The sequence below is a fragment of the Cebus imitator genome, unplaced genomic scaffold (assembly GCF_001604975.1).
Source record: "Cebus imitator isolate Cc_AM_T3 unplaced genomic scaffold, Cebus_imitator-1.0 Scaffold345, whole genome shotgun sequence".
Lineage (NCBI taxonomy): Eukaryota > Metazoa > Chordata > Mammalia > Primates > Cebidae > Cebus > Cebus imitator.
The window spans coordinates 766,379-785,394 of record NW_016107660.1 but is presented as its reverse complement, the minus strand read 5'-3'; positions in this window follow the sequence as shown (position 1 = coordinate 785,394).

Genomic DNA, 19,016 nt, shown 5'->3' with positions numbered 1-19,016 from the left:
TTACCAACTAAATGAAATGAAATTATATCACATGTGGTCTTGATTAGCTTCTCTAAAGCATTAGTAATATGGCCGAATCTCTTTCTTAACCATGTGTTTACTTTCCTGTACATAGCTATGTTTGAATTTCCCCCATTTGTCTATTGGCATGTTTGTTTCTTCTGTTGATTAGTAAGATATCTATCTTATCTATCTATATCTGTCTATCTATCTATCTATCTGTCTCTGTATTCACCTACATATAGATGTGTTTATATATATATGAACATATGTATTATCTATACAATTCTTTGTGTTTATAAATGTTGCAAACATGTTCTCTCAGTATCTTGCTAGTCTTTTGACTTCATAAAAACTACAACACAAAATTTATGCCATAAAGAATAGATTTAGCAAATGTGAAAATATCAGCAATGGAAGAGCCAGTTTTCCTTGTCTCATCATAGGCCAGAGAAAAGAGATTCACTGAGATAGTTTTAAAAAACCAGCCATATATTATTTCATTGGAATATTGTTATTTGCTTCTAAGACAGAGTCCTACTTCTGCCTCTGTACTAGGTGAGTCTGGTTAAAGAGGAGAATAAAACTCAGGCAGGTTTGGAAGGGGAGTCTTAGGGTATAGGACACCTGTACCTAACAACCCGGGTAAGCCTGAGGAGTTGGAAAACAAAGAGCTCTCCTATAGCAGGGAAGAGTAGAGCAGAGAAACTGCATGAGAATTTGGGTTTTCCAGAAGGGAGCATGCAAGTCTTGTGTGCAAAGAAAGATGCCAAAATAGCTGGAGGTCCAACAGGAAGAAGGTTTTAAGTTGACATTAGGAAGACAAACTAGCAATCTTCATGGAAAAACAACCAAAGCCTGTCAAGAAAAAGAATCATCGCAAAGATAACACAGGTGAGTAAAATAACTAAGGGTCAGATGGACCCAATCTTATGCCTTGGCACTGTACATGGGTTGAATTGATTAAGAAAATCCTGATTTGGTTGCAACCCTCCTGAATTAATTACACTTTACATTTATCACAGATGGAGTGGATTAAGGTAAGGTGAAATGATGTGATAGAATGTTCTTAAATTTAATCAGGATCGCCTGGAGGGCTTGATAAATCACAGACTGCTGGCCCTACCTCCAGAGTTTCTGATTCACTAGTTCTGGGATGGGACTCACGAATTTGCATTTCTTACAAGGTGATGCTGATGCTGCTACTCCTGGAACCATATTTAAAAATTTCCTGGCATAATAGATAAACATGAAAGTCTCAGATGCTTAGCACAGCAGAAATATTATCCTTATAACACGTTCTCTGTGTGGTTATGTGCTTATGTGCATGCATGTGCATGCAGTGATGCACACAACCACACAGAGCAGGTGTTTTCCACATGGTTAGCAATGCTCTTTTCCACATGGTTTCCAAGGTCACCTTGCAGATCAATATCCCACTGTCTGACAGTGAAAGAGAGTGTGTGGGAGGAACTACATGGGGAGTTTTTAATGGGCAGGCTTAGAAGACACATATGTAATGATCTCTCATTCCATTGGTCAGAACTCAGACACATGCCATAACGTATATAGCAAGACAGATTGATGACCACTGTCTACTCACATGTCTAGGAGGAATGGGAAATGGATTTGGTAAACAGCTAACCAACCTTTATCCTAGTACTCATAATTAAAAATGTGTTGAGTTAAGGCAAAATGGAGATAGATGCTTTCATGTCTGAATTTTAGAGCCTGGGATTTTGCACCAGGAGCACTTAGCTCACAAGAATATTTATGCCCTGGTTCCTGCCTACATTTGTATGCTAATTACTCTCCGTTTTCTTCCTTTGCACCCTCTGCTCCAGCCTAACTGACCTCATTTTCGTTTCTTGCAGGACTCATGCTCTCTGAGGCTTCCTCTCTACATCTATGATTCTCTACCTGAAAGGCTTCTACTGTTTACTTTCTCATCTCCTCCCTACTGTGCCATTTGGTTAATTCTGCATCCTTTAGGTCTTACTTGGAAAGTTACTTCCTCAGCCCAGTCTTCTCTGACAATAATAGAAAACCTAGACTAAATTAATTACAATTGACAACTGCTGAGTGGTTGCACCAATTGTACCCTGTTAGGTTTTTGTTTTTTGAACTTTTTAAACTATGCAACTTTCCTATTGGACTGTAAGCTTCAGGTCAAGGCCTGAGTCTATCTTCGCCACGATTTTATCAGCGCCTCTTATAGTATCTGGAGTTGTGTTTAAGAAGTGATTGTCAAGGAAGGAGGGAAAGAACCAAGAAAAAAGAAAGTGTATGGCAGATTTACCTGATAGTAATGAATTAAGTATACCTGGAGAAGGACCCTCCATGATGGACACACCTGACAGTGGTTAACTTAAGCATGGCCTAATGGCAGACACACCTGACTTAACTTAAGAAATGAGGGTTGCAATGTGGATCTCGCTGGGGGAAGGCTGCTAAATGATACTGCTATATAAACTGCATGCCTTTCACTAGCAGTTGCTGTTCTGCCGTTCTCCTGCCTGCCCAGCCTGCCGCCACTGCACCTCCCTGTAAGTAAGTTCTCCCAAATGGACTCTATGCTTCGCTCTCTGGCTCTGGGTCTCTTTTGCAACCTCTTGAATCTGGTGCCAACCCTACTGAGGCTAATAGGGGTCCTACCAGGCAAGAAGGAAGGGAAGGAGGAAAAAGAGAAAGAAGGCGGTATTTTTTGCACGATTTAAGAATATCAAAATGGTATTGCTGTACTTGTTACATATTGATGGTCCGGGTTAATCTGGCAGATTATCTCAGTTGTTGAGCTAAACCCCTTCCTCTGTCAATATTCTACATATGCCTCTTCTACAGCTTGCCTCTTTGGTCAAAGGATATGCCTCTGAGAGAGGGAAACCCCCCCTGGGTCAATTGTCTATAAGTCGCTGGGCTTTTTTGGCGTTCTGAAGTATGATTTCATTTATTCATGTTGGGAAATATGTTTGGAACATCCTGGTGAAAATTACTGTCAAGAGCATGCATAAGCATAGATTTTGATAGACTGCTGTGAGAGAGAAAGAATGATAAAGACAGCTTGGAGTTTTCTAGATTCTTGTTGAAATGGGGGTATGAAGACCTGGCGGACATGTATCTAGGTTGTGTAAAATGAAGTTTTGAGGATAAAATAATGTTAATCAAGAAACTCGGTGAATCAGAAGTTAGAAAGGTCGTCTGTAACAAAGATTAGCCCAGGCTGTGACTGATAAGGCAGCAGATATACCAGTGAAAAATAACAAACAGGAGAAAGGGAAAGTAGAGAGTATTGCAATTTTCTCTAACGGGTGTAACAAAGCATCTTGTATCGTATGCTGGTATTACTGAGGCTAATAGAAGGGAGGCAGAAAATAAGGGAAAAATAATGACTATGTCTAAAACATACTCCTTCTACATCGTTACCAAACGACAAATTATTCCTGTTCTGGCTTGGGGATTGCCACCTGGATCAGCACACACCTTTTTCCATAGGTTAATTACTCCTGTTTTACAAGGAATGATGCAAATCCTGTTTTCAGCTATTCTTCAGGACACACTCATCACTGTCTTGTGCATTTGGAAGTTTTATAGCTTCTCCTTGAGGCTCTGTCTCTTTTCTCTTCTTTCCTGACTTGGCTATTTCACTGCTTGGCATGGCCTTCCCCAGAGATTTCACTGGGATCATCAAAGGAGAGGAGACTAGCCAGACAGTTTTGTAATGATTTGTAGCTGTTATAAAAACCATTTCTCTAAGGAGGGAGATTTTAATGAATTGTTGCCATAACGGTTTGGGATTATCTGTGACTTTTAATTATTCCAACTTCTCAGATCACTTTTGCCATAGAATCAAGATCTGTCTACGTGGTTTGGATTATTGAGATCAGGTTCCTCATGCGCTAAGTAATTAAAAGCACAATTGATCCTTGAATCCCTAATTGCACGTGTACTGATCTTCTCTTATTAGATATCTTCTTGCATCTAAAGCATATTGCTAATTTTTAAGTAGAATTCTTGTTACTTTAAACATTTGTGACACTCTCAAAGCGATAGTATACTTGGGTCAAAGCTTGTCTATATTAATCAGGCTGAAGCCAGAAGTGGAATACATATGTTTTGACTAGTTTTTAGTATCAACTGATTGCATTAAAAGAAAAAAAAAGAACCTTTATTTTTAAATGGCAATTATCTTAGCATTTATATGTCACCACTTTGTAAGAGATTCTGCAGTGATAGAATATTCTTTTATTCTTTGATTGTTATTCATGAGATACTATCACCAAGTCATAAAATCATAAAATGAATTGCCTTAAATTAGGATTAGAGTGTAGTGAACAAGTGAAAGAATCACTCATTACCTCCTGAATGCAGTGAGGCTCCAGTGTATAAAGCTTTAGTTTCTGACAGCCCATTTATTTTATTTTATTTTTTTTAAGGAAATTGGATTGGAGAGGGCAACTGGGAGGTAAAAGGAAAAAAGTTCAGCAAGGCAAAAACGTGTGCACTCAAATAGGCTATTTCAGAGGAGTAAGGCTGAGAACAGTAAGGACAAAAAAAAAAAAAAAATCCACAAGCTTACCCTTGGTCCTCAGGAAGACTTAGGGATATGGAACCACTAACTTTCAATCCCGCAAGTAGGTCGTGTTGAACTTAAAAGAATGATAGAAAGCACTGGAATTCCTGTCAGGGCATTCTGTAAATCCTGCCTTAAAATAAGCTACATTTCTGTAGTGTGAGGCAATGGCCTGTCTCTTCAAGGTATGGCGTCTTAAGTACACATTGCAAGATGGGTAGATCTCATGACTCCACTCTCAGGAAATTCAAGCTTCCTGTTGGTAGCTCTTCTATTTTATTTCTCCTCCTTTGGGATTATCTGCATCGTATCCAGCTTTAGCTCTTGGAAAGAGGGACTCTCAATCAGGTGTAAAAATAGATAAATGTAAAAAAATGTATATATTGTGGGAAAATGACATCCCACTTTTGTGAAGCAATATTTTGAGTAGTAGAAAAAGGAAACATAGGCTTATTTATTTTATTCTTTATTTTTATAGCATATTTATAAAAATGAAAAGAAAATACGTTTTACTTTTAAATACTTTAAAGAAAATAAAACATGTTCAATTCCTAGAAATGCCTAACAGTTAAATGGAACCTTCTCTGAATAAAGACAGGTGTCCTTACTGTTTTATACTTACTTTAAAAGTACCCTACAATGTATTCATTTTTGTTTTAAATTTTTCATGAAATTCTACATTAAATTGATGGAATGTCCCCAGTAGGAACTCTTTGGCCATTTCTCTGAAAGAATCTTTATAAATCGGTCATTCTGCCCTTGTTGAACCACTGATAGAGAACTGACTTTGTTCTGAAAATGGTTATTTCCCAGAACTTGTATCTTAGTTGAAGTAACCATAATTGAATATTTCAGTCAGATAGGAAACATTCTAGGTGACCACAGAAGCTCTCCCACCTTTTCTAGTAGGGTAGCCCATTGTAGGTATAAATGTGTAAACCCTGAATTTGTACATTTCTACCCAGGTGGCACAATATGGTGAATGATCAGTATGAGGGGTTTCTTGAGCTTTGATACATGTTGCTATCCAAGTTGCTTACCAGCTAATAATTACATTTGAGAATGTATTTTGTGGAGTTGTGACTACATCTATCTAAAACTTCCCTATAGGTTTTTGTGCTGCTGTATTCTGGTCCCAGAGTGGTGTGCTATGGTATTTTATTTACCATAGCTACTGTGGTAAATAAAATACAGCATAAGGAACAGTGTAGCAGTTTCTGTCACTGGGCTGAGGTATCTATGGAGGATCTTGTCTTAAAAAAAAAAAATTAGTCCCTTTCTCGTGGTGCTTATTTCAGTGCATTCTCTCCTGAAAAGATGGCAAAAGTGGTTATATGGCCATGGGAAGACAGACATGCTGTCTTCTTTCTTTTTACTGGAAGACAAATTTAGTAAAGAACTCAAGGTGAATGATAACACCTCATGCCATATAAAGACAAATATGCCTGGAATTATGCAGCCTTGCATACAAAAAAGGGAAACTGATAAACTGTAACCCATGTCAATCCCTGTAACAGTCTACAAAGCAAACTACAAGATGCATGCACTGCCTTCTACCCCGGTTAAGGAATCATGACAGTCTCTTCTGACTTACAGCCATTACTACACTTATTGATTATATCTCTGGAATGGTGATGGCACCATATTCCCCACTCTCTATTGAATAATAAAAATATGCAGAGAGGTGGCACTTTTTGGTAATAAATTTCCTTTGGGAAAGGGAATGTGAGGTAGGAAAAAGTGATCTGCTTCTCCTTCTGGATACATTTATGCATCTTATCATTAAAGATGGCTGTGGTCAGTTCTGATAAATCCTAAATGCTTGGTAAATAGACTAAACAAATACATCAGTAACCAGTAAGGCCTTTGATCATTAAAACAACCTCATAATTAAGATTGTATGTTGAATATTTAATGTTCTGTTTATTCATTCACTCACTGTCATTGACCACCAACAGTTTGTGTATCTCATGGTGTTGTTTTGTGTAAAATGTGGCCAAGTGATAACATTTTGCCCAGTTTCCATCTTTTGCTATTAAAGTTTTACTCCTCTCTCCTTTGTTATACTGTAGAATAAGTAGAAATAGCCAGCATATTATTTGTTTTATTCATAAGTGAATTTATTCAACATAGACATTTTCAACATTGAACCTACTATGCGCTAAATACCAAGTTACAGACTATAGGGGCTGGACGCAGTGGCTCACTCCTGTAATAGGAGCTCTTTGGGAGGCCAAGGAGGGTGGACCACCTGAGGTCAGGAGTTTGAGATCAGCCTCGCTAACAGGCGAAACTCTGTCTCTACTAAAAACACAAAAGTGAGCTGGGCATGGTGGCAGGTGCCTGTAATCCCGGCTACTTAGGAGGCTGAGGCAGGAGAATTGTTTGAACCTGGGAGGTGGAGGTTGCAGTGAGCTGATCTCCAAAAACAAGAAGAAAAGAACTGTAGGAATGGCAGTAATAAGTAAGCCTAGTCCTTGTCATTAAAGAGCTTTCAGACTGCCAAGCAAACTGACTACTTGTCTTTTATACTTCTGGGGGATAGAAGGCCTGTGGAGAATCTTGGGACACTCTGATTTTTATATTCAAATAATTACCATCAAGAAAATAAATTGTATCTCTCTTAAAAACTTAATCTTTCAGAATAGCGTGCTGTCTGCCCATTTACTCTACTTTCTCATCTTTCACACAGTCCTTGGTTTTTCTCTGACTTCTGCTTCTATTACTACACAGGAAATCTTATGCGGGCAACAATGACCTTCTAGCTGCCAAACCAAAATCAAAGAAAACAGAAGTGAGGGAATGTATGGCAAGTGCGCTTATTAATTACACAAACATACCATGGATACCCACCATAAACCTACTGCGGTCCTGGGCTTACCAAGGGAATTAACTATTTTCCTATAGTGAGTGTTATCTCTTAAGGGCAAAAAGTTTGTCTTTGTTTTATTCCTGGAAGTCCAAGAATACTTTTCAGGTCTTTATTTGTTGGAGACAGAGGCTTGCTCTGTCACTTCGGCTGGAGAGTGCAGTGGTGCGATCTTGGCTCATTGCAACCTCCGCCTCCTGGGTTCAAGCGATTCTCCTGCCTCAGCCTCCCCAGTAGCTGAGATTACAGGTGCCTGGCACCATGCCTGGCTAATTTGTTGTACTTTTGGTAGAGACAGGGTTTTACCAAGTTGGCCAGGCTGATCTCAAACTCCTGACCTCAGGTGATCTCCCACCTCGGCCTCCCAAAGTGCTGTAATTACAGGTGTGAGCCACCCCACTGTGCCAAGCCTACTTTTCAGGTCTTATTTGAACTGCTGTAGATGAAAAAGGGAGTTCTCCATTTCCTGATGCTTTGGTGATAATGCTTCAAAGTAGTTTGTACCTTCTGTGACCACTTTGTCCCAGTGTCAAAATGCCCCACTGAGAAGAGGATAGGGCTCTCTTGATTGTAGGGCTGATCAGGGGGATAGATCATGGTTATGTTCCATGGGGAAGAAGCATTGGGATTGGCTTCTATTTGGTGAGGCACATAGGTCTAGGCATCCAGGGCATGAGCTGAGTTTGAGTTTGGATAGAACTAAAATCCAATGACTAAAGAAAAGCAAAGTAAAAACATCAGCTCTAGAGGCAGGAATCATGTTGGCTGAGGGGAAGAGAGCATTGAAGTTTTTAGAAGGAGGCGCTTAAAAAATTCTTCAAAGATAAGTTGTTCAATTTTCAAATGCTGAGGGGGAGAGAGCATTGAGGTTTTTAGGAGGTGATTATAAAATTCTTCAAAGATAAGTTGTTCAATTTTACCCATCAAGGTTTACAGGGGGTACAAATAAACCCGTCCCTCTTGTGTGTTAGATGACCTCTCTCCTATAATGATGGTACTTTCTTATTTTGTGCAAAAATGTTTGAATTCCCATGTATTTCATTCCTTGCACTCTGTTCTTTTTACTGGGAAAACGTGTATGCGTATTTCCGTGTGTGTGTGTGTGTGTGTGTGTGTGTGTGTGTACGTACATGTTTATCTAATTGTGTGTACGGTTGGCCCTCCTTATCCACGGGTTCTGCATTCGGGGATTCAACCAACTGCAGAATGAAAATATTTGGGTACAAAAAAGGATAGTTGCGTCTCCACTGAACATGTACAGACTTTATTCCTTGTCGTTATTTTCTAATCGATACAGAATAACAACTATTAACATAGCCTATGTGTTGTATCAGGTATTAGAAGTAATCTAGAGATGATTTAAAGTACACAGGGGTATGTTCATGGGCCATATGCAAATGCCACATGATTTAGTATTAAGAACTTGAGCATCTGGACTTTGGCATCTCTGGGATAATACTGGAACCAATTACCCATGGACACTAAGGAGAGAGGATGACTATATAAAGACAGACAGCCCTCAGTGTGTATATATGTATATGCATACATGTATATTCGTGTGTATATGCACACACACATGTATACACACACATAGCCTTTGAACAATTTTATCTGTACTCCTTATTTTAATTAACATTAAATATTGCTAATTTTAAAAACATCATCTTCATGAACATGTTATTGTGTACTCATATTCTCTATGGATATCTATTACTATGATTCCATATATATTCACTTAACAAATATAAAGTATTGGCAAAACAACAAACAAGATAGATTCTGGCCTCTTGAAGCTGACAGCCTAGGAGGGACACCATATTCTCTACTGAAAGATCTGTAGTTCCTGGAGCATGGCTAGTACTATCATCTAGTGCATAATAAGCACTCAAGAAAAACTTGTGGCTAGGTATGGTGGCTCACGCCTGTAATCCCAGCACTTTGGGAGGCTGAGGCCAGCGGATCACCTGAGGTCAGGAGTTCGAGACCAGCCTGGCCAACATGGTGAAATCCCGTCTCTACTTTAAAAAAAAAAAAAAAAAAAAAAAAGTCAGACATGGTGGTGCATGTTTGTAATCCCAGCTACTCAGGAAACTGAGGCAGGAGAATTACTTGAACCTGGGAGGCAGAGGTTTCAGTGAGCCAAGATCACACCACTGCACTCCAGCCTTGGTGACAGAGTAAGACTCCATCTCAAAAAAAAAAAAAAAATTTGTAGGATGAATGAATAACTGTAAATGTATATAGCAAGCGTTCTTATCTCTGTGTCTTTCAATGTGTGGTTTCCTTTGACTAGAACACACTACCCATACTACTAATAAACGGTACTGCATTTTGTTTTTTTGGTGCCATCATCTTTTGGCCATTTGTAAACAATCCAGACAATCTGGTTATTTTTCTGTGTTCCCAATACGAATTGTGTATCTTATTCACACTCATTTGCAGAACTTAGGTACAGACACGAGTACAACACAACATAGTCTCACGTGAGACAGACACCTAACTGCTTCAGAGCAGACCTTGTTTCTTTCAGCTCTTTCCAGTACATGACCAGGGGCTGGTTCACAGTAATCTGCCAGCAAATGTGAATTAGTAAATGAAAAAATGTGAATTGAAACAAATTACCTCCCTGCAATTGAATTTGCATCCAAAGCTTGTCATATTTTGGCCCCAAATTCGTCTTATGTATCTCCCATTAACTCATGTGTCAACTAGAATCCAGCCACCTTGTTATTCTTGAAGTGTTTTTCAATTTCTCATTTTATACCTTCCACATATTGTTGCCTATGACTGATCCTTTTCTACCTCTTCTACAGCTGCTAACCACCCAGATGTCAGACCCCTTCCAATGCTAACTTCCTTCCCCACCTTTGCCACTCTTCGAACATTGTCAACTCACCAAACATCCCCATATTCTCAGCATATTTCTTTATCTAAAATCGTTTATCTTCATTGAAGCAATATCATGCTTTTCATATGCTATTGAAAATTCTCCTTTGTATTTGAGATTTGGTGCTTATCACACCTGTCTTACTACATTTCAAGCATCCTGAAAGGAGGGACCATGCCTTGCATAGAGCCTTGCAAAAAGGAAGCATGCAGTCTCACTGGCAGTGTATGCATACAGGTTACAAACAGGAGAGAGGAGGAATTATTGGATTAGCATCTGAATATAATCCTTTTTCTGCTGACAAGATTGTAAGGTTCACAGAGATGCTGACCAAGTAGCAGCCACCAGAGCATGTTATCATGGCACTTGAAACACCAGGAAGAGAATATTCTAGAAAAAATAACCAGTCACACACAGAAAACGAACCAAAATGGCATTGGTCCACTCAACAGCAAGATTAGAAGCCAGAACACCATAGAGGAATACAATCAGTAGGGGGAATAATTTTATCCTTTATTGATCTTTCTGTACTCAAAGAAAACTACCAAATTTAAACGGCAATATATCCAGGTATGCAAAATCTTGAAGTACATATGATACATCCATTTTCAGGAAGCTACTGGAGAATGTGCTTTACTAAACAAGGGAATTATGTAAAGGAACAATGTGAAACCAGGAAACTGGAAATCCATCACAGGAGAGGATGAAGAAACCATGTTGATGACAGAGGGCAACAGCTGTGAAAGTGGTTGAAAGAGCAAGCAGTTCAGGTTGGAGCAAGGAAACTGAGAACTCTGGGAGAGACGCCTCAAAGATTACCATAAGGAAATGAATACATCATTAGTAAGACTTGACAATGCAAAAGCTTATCTTGAGTCATTTGTCAAAGCCATCAACGGGAGTGAGAAGATTTAGCCAAATGAACCCAAGTAGGTGAGGGGGGGAATTTAAAAAAGGCGATTATCAATCCCAGAAAAAGGTAAGCATCTTACAAAAATTTAAGTAGAAAAGCAAAAGGAATTCTAATAGTACCTTAGTCAACAGGACAATATTTATGTAGTCATAATCCTAAAACACCTAGTAGTATTTAATTAAAATGTGTAATATAACTACTGGAAGAATGAGGAAGAGAAAGGGATGTGTCGGACAAAATCTTAATGTTTCACATTAGGAAGTCAGTAAATAATATCTGAAATCAGGCAATTAAAACATAGGTCCTTATTTTATTTGGAGAAATGTGGAGGTAATCCGAAGAAAATAACTAAGGGTAGAATGTAGTTGCCTCTGGCAAGCAGGTTAAGGCAGGAGTGAAGGAAAACCGGAGCAGGGGCTGCTGTTATTATAAAGTTTTTGTTTGTTCTATTAAACTATGTTCATATATTGCTTTGATAAAATAATATATTAGAGCAGTAAACCTACGGATATGGACATAAAAGTTTGACACTACGTATCAGGTGGTTCATCATAGCATCCTTCTGTCGTTCATGGGCAAACAACAAACTTTCATTTAGTGGAATCCTAAAGTAACATAGGCAATCCACATTTAACAAAGGTATTACATTAAAGGGTCTAGGAAGAGGACTGCTTGATATTAGGTCTTGGTGGTATATAAACAATGCAGGTTTTAGAGCTTACAGTCCTTGGCCCATATCTTGCTAGCTATGTAACCTCAACACAGATTACTTAACTTGTCTGAGTTTTCTCAAAGATAAAATGAAGATGATATCCATATCATAGGTCTCTTTGGGAGTAATACTCAAATGGCTGTAATTGTCAGCACTGTTAACATTGCTGCCAGTACTGCTTCTGCTACCATGGTCTATATTTGGAATTTGACTTACATGTCTTAATTTCTTAGGTATGAGGGAAGGATCAAGTTCTGATCTTCCAGCTTACTGGAAGCATGAACTTAGACAAATCACTTAAACTCTCTAAACTTGATTTTTCTCAATTGTGACATAAGGAGAAAAGAGTTTAGTGGAGAGCCTAATAGTAAGGCCCAATTTACTGCCTTCCTCTTTTATCACTTTCCTCTAGCAAATTGGCTACCATCTCTACCATCTCAGCAGTATCCAAACAACTCATCATAGATTCAAAGAAATTTCAAGTTAGAAGACAACTTGGCCATTAGGCAGGAAAAGACATCTACTCATGCTGTTTAAATTGGTGTTGACTACTCTTTTGCCCTAAAGTATATAATTGCTCTTTTTTGACTTTATAGGCTACTGTGCTTCTTAAAATGTGGTCCATGGATCAGCAGCACAGGATTGCCTTTGCAGGTTAGAAATGCAAATGCTGAGATCTCATTCCAGTTGAACTGTAGTGGTGGGGCCAGTGATCTGCGTTGCAAAGAGCCCTCCAGGTGATTCTCACGTGCTCAAGTTTGACAAATGACTGGTCTCAAATTTTCAAAGCACAGTACCAGGAAGAAAAAAGTGATAGATATGTTTGTACATTCCGTGAATATCAGGTCAGCTATATTCAATTGTTCCTTCCACTAAATTTTATCGGTCACCTCCTCTATGCCAGACACTGTAAGAGTTACTGAGGATTCAAGATAAATTTTTTAGGTCACAGCAAAGATTGGCCTGACCAACCACAATTTTCGTAAAATCATGTTACATAGTCTAATGGACTCAATGATTGGCTTTCTTATAAATATGGATGCATTATCAAGCTCTCCAAGATTACTTCCTGGGCTCTAGCTTTCTCGGTCAAGTGATCATATTTTCTGATGTCTCATGTCTATTTTCCTGCAACCTGCTATATTATATGCAAACTCATCAGCCTTCTTGAATGTTTTACATAGAATGTACATAGAATTTGGCCATAAAATAGGTAATCTTCCTTTTTATCCAAGCAAAGCATCTACCTGGAAGAAAATTATCTTCTTTGTGACTTTATATTATTGATGATGATAGCCAGGGTGATTTTGATCTTTAAATATAAATTGTTCCAAGTGTGCACCCATCTCTCCAGTCGTTAGATACTCTGCCCCAAAATACTTCTTTAATCTAAATTGCTAATCAGGGATTCCGTGTTCCCAAGGCTTTAATGAACTACATGTATGCCATTGCCACTCTTGTAGCCATAAAGTAAGAGCTTCCAAGGATTCAATTTTTAATAAAGGATGAAAATCTAAGTAGATTCATCTTAAAGCAGGAAAATAAAATAATACAATGTGGGTTATGGAGGAGGGAAGAAAGGAGGTGTGGGGGAGAGAGGCAAAGAAATAAGCATTATCAGCATTTTAATGGGAATGAATAAACAGTCCGCACTATAATAAATCTTCTAGGCATTTGATCCCCATAAACCATCTTAATCCTCAGGGCTATTCTGGCAGCATGAGATAACTACTCTGAAACCAAAATGTATTTCGCATAAAACTCACATTCCAATGTTTACTGTGTATCTGCTTTTAAAAAATAAATTGAAAATTCTTTGAGGTTGTGTAAGGGGAAACAGCCTCTAAGGGCCCCTTCTGTGTGTCATCCAGCACCTGCCTGCCGAAGTCAATGCTGGGATGCCCGCTGGTCCAGGAGCTGGAGGACTTGTTAGCTGAGGCATTTTAATCCACTGTTTCATCTGAGCATTATTTGACTGGCTTAGGCTTTGAAAACTTCCTCCTCTTTTGTGTATACATAGAGGGCTTTTTGATATGGGTGTGATGGCAGTCCCACTTCAACTGATTTATGTCATAGAAATAGTAAAGTCACATGTCCATGTATGGTTGATCTGTAAAATCTTAAAAAAAAAAAAAAAATTACTGTTTTCAATGTTAATCATGACCAAGAAGTGGTCCAATTATTTTACATCATTTTTTTTTTTTCAAAACCCATTAACTTACCTATACCTAATGTTCTTAGTAACACACACTTGCCAGTTACAACTTTATAACATCAACCTGTCGAGTTACAAAAGCTATTGCCCTGGTATACACATGGACCAAATTTCAGCTTGTTATTTGCCAGATGAGGAAGTCAAGCCTGTCTACCTAAGCACATGTGTGACTTATGTTCTTAAAATATATTTTAGGGAAGTAATAGTTATAATATCAGTGTTTAAATGTTTCATATTAAAACAAAAGATACAGAAGTTCTAGTACAAAAGACAAGGACAATACCTAAAGCAATTTACAATGTATTATCATATAAGCACAAGCAACTCATTTTTTTCTTTTTGTACAAAAGTAGAGTATGAGTGAGAGTGTGTGTGTGTGTGTGTGTGTGTGTGTGTGTGTGAGTGAATGAATTCGGAGCTTACCTGTTAGCATCAGACACTACTGTTACCAAGAGAGAGACCTCATTATTATTTTAGATGCTTTAATTCTGGACCTGTCTTCTGAGCAATTACAAACTGCTTAGAAGCAGCTCTCCTGCCTCTGTTCTCTTCCTTTTGCCCACCTTTTCTTCTTTCTTGCTTTCATTTTAAGAAAGAACTATCCTAGGCTTCCCACTTCAAATGTGACATCAAACCAGATCTGGTTACTCACACCACACATGCATATAAGCACATTTTCCTGAGTGGTATATGAACATTGAAAACTATAATGCCGAAAACGTTTTAGCTTTTCAGTTTTAATAATGCCTCTATTTTCATCTGCCTTCTGACCCCCACCCATCAGCCTGTCTACTGTACTTTTTTGCAAACCTAAACGACCTGCCATAAGAATGTTTATATATGCTCTGCTAAACTTCCAAAAAAAATAAAACGTCAAACTACTAAGTGCAGTGTAGGAACAGAAAAATCGTTAACTTGTTGAAACTAATTATTCTACTTTCCTTTCGGCTCCATGAAATCAAGAAGCAAAAGTTTGTAGTGGTTATGTGTATTCATCCTAACACGTTGATTTTATGGTAGAAAAGAATATACTGTCAAATAGTCGATATAGAACTCTGTGACTCTCACTCATATTTTTACGATGAAAATTCTAGGTCAAAAATGGCAAGTGAGTGAGAACAAAGAAGAAAATCATTGTTAACAAACAATGGAGCAGTAGAAAAGTCATAACTTGAAAATGTAATTAAGGCATAGCGCCTCTACGTAGGGTCACATAAATTCAGTGTAGTTACATCTATTGAAACTACATGAATATAACCCTATTAAAATACGCTAGTAGATCTGTAATCACGTCTTTAGAGGAAAAGGTATTTCTTAGCTTCCACAGGTACAAATTAATAGTCTTCCCTTTCACTCACTCTTGAAAGAGCACAGATTCTCTTCCACAATGGCACATTTTAGAAAAGATATAGCAGCAGTATATAACCTATAGTCTGCTTTTTATTCATTTCAAAAGGTGATTGAGCACAGTTGAATTGAAATACATACGAGTAGAAAAATCTTATCAGTTTTCAGGCAAATCTCATTAAATGATGAAGAGTCTACTTAGCAGCTAATCTCTTTTATGTTGTCACTGAATAAAGAACTAGAATCATGCCATTAATTGTCCATCAGAAAGAACATCGGGCTTAGGTACAGGGAAACGCACTAAATAAGACTCAGGTCAAGAGGCCCCACAGTAACTCTTTGGATGTTTTTGTTTGTTTCATAACATTGTGTGGTATTAAAAGATGTCCTTTCACAGGGAGGTGAGCACAGATAAAACAAGAGTAGCAAAATATTGATAGATCTTGAAACTAAGTGATGGATAAATTAGGTTTGTTATTATATATGTAAAACATTCAGAATAAAAAGTTGAAAACAAAATAATGCTTATCAATAAAAGGGTGCAAGTTTACCTGAGGTATTTAGCTGACCAGAAGCCACAAGAAAGCCAAAGGATGGGAACTCAAGAAAGGAGTGACAATAATCCCAGGAGGCAAGGCTTCCCTGGATGCTGGAAGCTGGAAACAAGGAACTAGGGCTGATGAAGGAAAATCTTTGCTAATGAGCCGGCAACCAAATTTTATATTGTCTTCGCAAATAAAAGGATTGGAGAAATACTAACAGTGATTGCCAAACTTTCATAATTGTATTCAATTTTTGGTCCTGGTTAATCATGCATATAGCAGCTAATTTTGATCCTGCCTGAATGAAGTAACAAAGCCAATTGTAATAATGACCAACATTTATTTAAGGTTTAGTAAGTGTCACACATATGCTAAGTATTTCACACGAATTATTTCATCTAATATTTCTCAAGAAACCTGCAAGATAGGTCTAATAAAATCATAGCTATGAAAGCTAAGCCTTAGCTAAGTAGTTTATCTAAAGTTACATACCAGATGAGCCGTGATATTTTGACTCTAGAAACCATGTAACCATTAAAAAAAAAAAAATCTGGCTTCTTAAAATTCACCCTACTCATTTAACACATCTCTAAGATCTGAGCTTGCATTGCCTTTAGCTGTTGTTGTCTTATAGGACCTCACTCTTACTCAACCCTAACCCTGCTCTCCTATCTGGGCCCTACTCACAAGATCGTACCCTGCTCTGTGACTTGGTCTCCCATGGATTTATTTGCTCTTCTACTTGGCCCATGTGACCACTTCAAAAAGGTTAAAGTTGCTTCCCAATTCTTCGATTCCCTTGATCTTTTAAAATTTTCACCTTATCAATTCCCAATACTGTACATTTGCTAGAAATAGAATCGTATCCCCTCCAACATTTATATGTTGAAGTTTTAACCCCAAACATGACTATACTGGGAGACAGTGTCTTTAGGAGGTAACTAAGTTTAAACAGAGTCATAATGGCAGGGCTTTAACCAATAGCACTGGTGGTCATATAAGAAGAGCAAGAAAAAGAAATCCGCCTCTGAGGGCATGAGAAGAAAGGCCCTATGAGTACATACTCAGAAGGTAGCTGTCTACTAGCCAGGAAGAGAGCCCTTACCAGAAGCTGAGCCCTAACGAACTTTGATCTGCAACTTCCTTTCCGGAACTGTGAGAAACACATTTCCATTGTTTACCCAGCCTGTGGTATTTTGTCATGGTGATCCCAGTAGACTAACAAAACATCCTATCATTTCCTGCCTTAGCTTCCACTTCAAATGCTTCTGGAAAAAGTAGAAAATGACTTGCTTCTCTAGAGACAGAATTAGAGACAATTTAGAGAGCTCTAAATTCAGAACCATAAGACTGGATTTTAAGACTTTATCACATATTAGGTGTGTGACCTTGGAGAAGTCATTTAAGTTCTTTGGGTTTGTTTTCTTTTTTTTTTTTGGGATGGAGTGTCCCTTTGTCACACAGGCTGGAGTGCAGTGATGTGACTGATCTTGGCTCACTGCAAGCTTTGCCTCCCGAGTTGGAGCAATTCTCCTGCCTCAGCCTCCTGAGTAGCTGGATTACAGGTGCGGGCCACCACACCTGGCTAATTTTTGCATTTTTAATTGAGACAGGATTTTGCCATGTTAGCTAGGCTGGTCTTGAACTCTTGATCTAGGTGATCCACCCACCTCGGCCTACCAAAGTGCTGGGATTATAGGCGTGAACGACCACACACAGCCGGGTCTGTTTTCTTTGTAATAAACACAATTAGAAAAATACTTGCCCTATTTCAACAACAAAAGAAAATAGTAAAGATTTCAAGTTGTATTAATTCGAGCTGACTCCTGACTGATACTCAGAGGTCCTTTTATTAGCAGCCTTCCTACCAGTGCTGTCAGTGGACTTCTGCCATTAATTACTCAAGTCCCACTTGGGTATCTGACCTTGTCCCTTAGTATATCCAGAACATTGACGCCCTCTGCCTATAGCTTTTGCAACTTCCATAGCAATATGTAAGTTTCTGATTTCATTCTCTCCAAGAAGGTTGACTTATGCCTCCCCATCCCCTTTTGGTTTTTTTCAGAATAACATCTCTACCAGGAAGCTAAGTTGCTCCATCATGTTTCAAGTTCACTAAGAGTAGATCAATTGTTACCTTTCACTTCTAATATGCTTGAGTCCTTTGTACTCAATGACAAACAAGCCCTTGACCTTGAACTTCTTGAGCTATTCTCCCATTCCTCTCTTCCCATTCACTGACATGATTTCAAAAACCTTCCCACTCATATCTTCCTCCAATGCACTTTTTGCAGTCTGTCATGAATCCAAATTGGTTTTCATCGTGGTTGCTCCCAATTCAAGGCTTTGCTTAGAATGACATACAGGCCTTATTTCTGCCTATCTGTTTTCCAAGGTTTACCAAACATGTCACCCCTTCTATTAAGCCTTCCTTTACATAATGTCTTCTAAGCTCCCTAAGAACTTAGTTTGTGAGTTTTGATAGCTTATTTGCATTCACTGTAGTATCATTATTTGTGGCTCTTTACTAGATTATAAGCTCCTAAGGGTCTCAATTTAAAATACCATAATTTAGTAAACATTCAATAGACATTATCAAACTGATCTTAAACTATGTAATTAAGATATTAGTTCAACTGGGACAAACAAAGGGCTTGGGTATTTTTTGGATAAAGACCAAACTTCAATTTGAATATGGGCAAAGGGAGGCTGGGCCTGTATAGATCTGTACAAGAGACAAAAAGTGTTTGCAATTCTTCTAGCCATTTTCTGTCTTCATTGAAACAATAACAATAGCCAATAAGAGACAAGCTTGCACATAAGTGTTCAATAAATGTTTCTTGAATTATAGAAAAAGTGAATGCTTAAAGTAGTCCTAGAATTATATATTAAATAGTGAGACTTAGAAAGATTCTGAGAGTAGGCTAGGCACGGTGGCTCACACCTGCAATCCCAGCATTT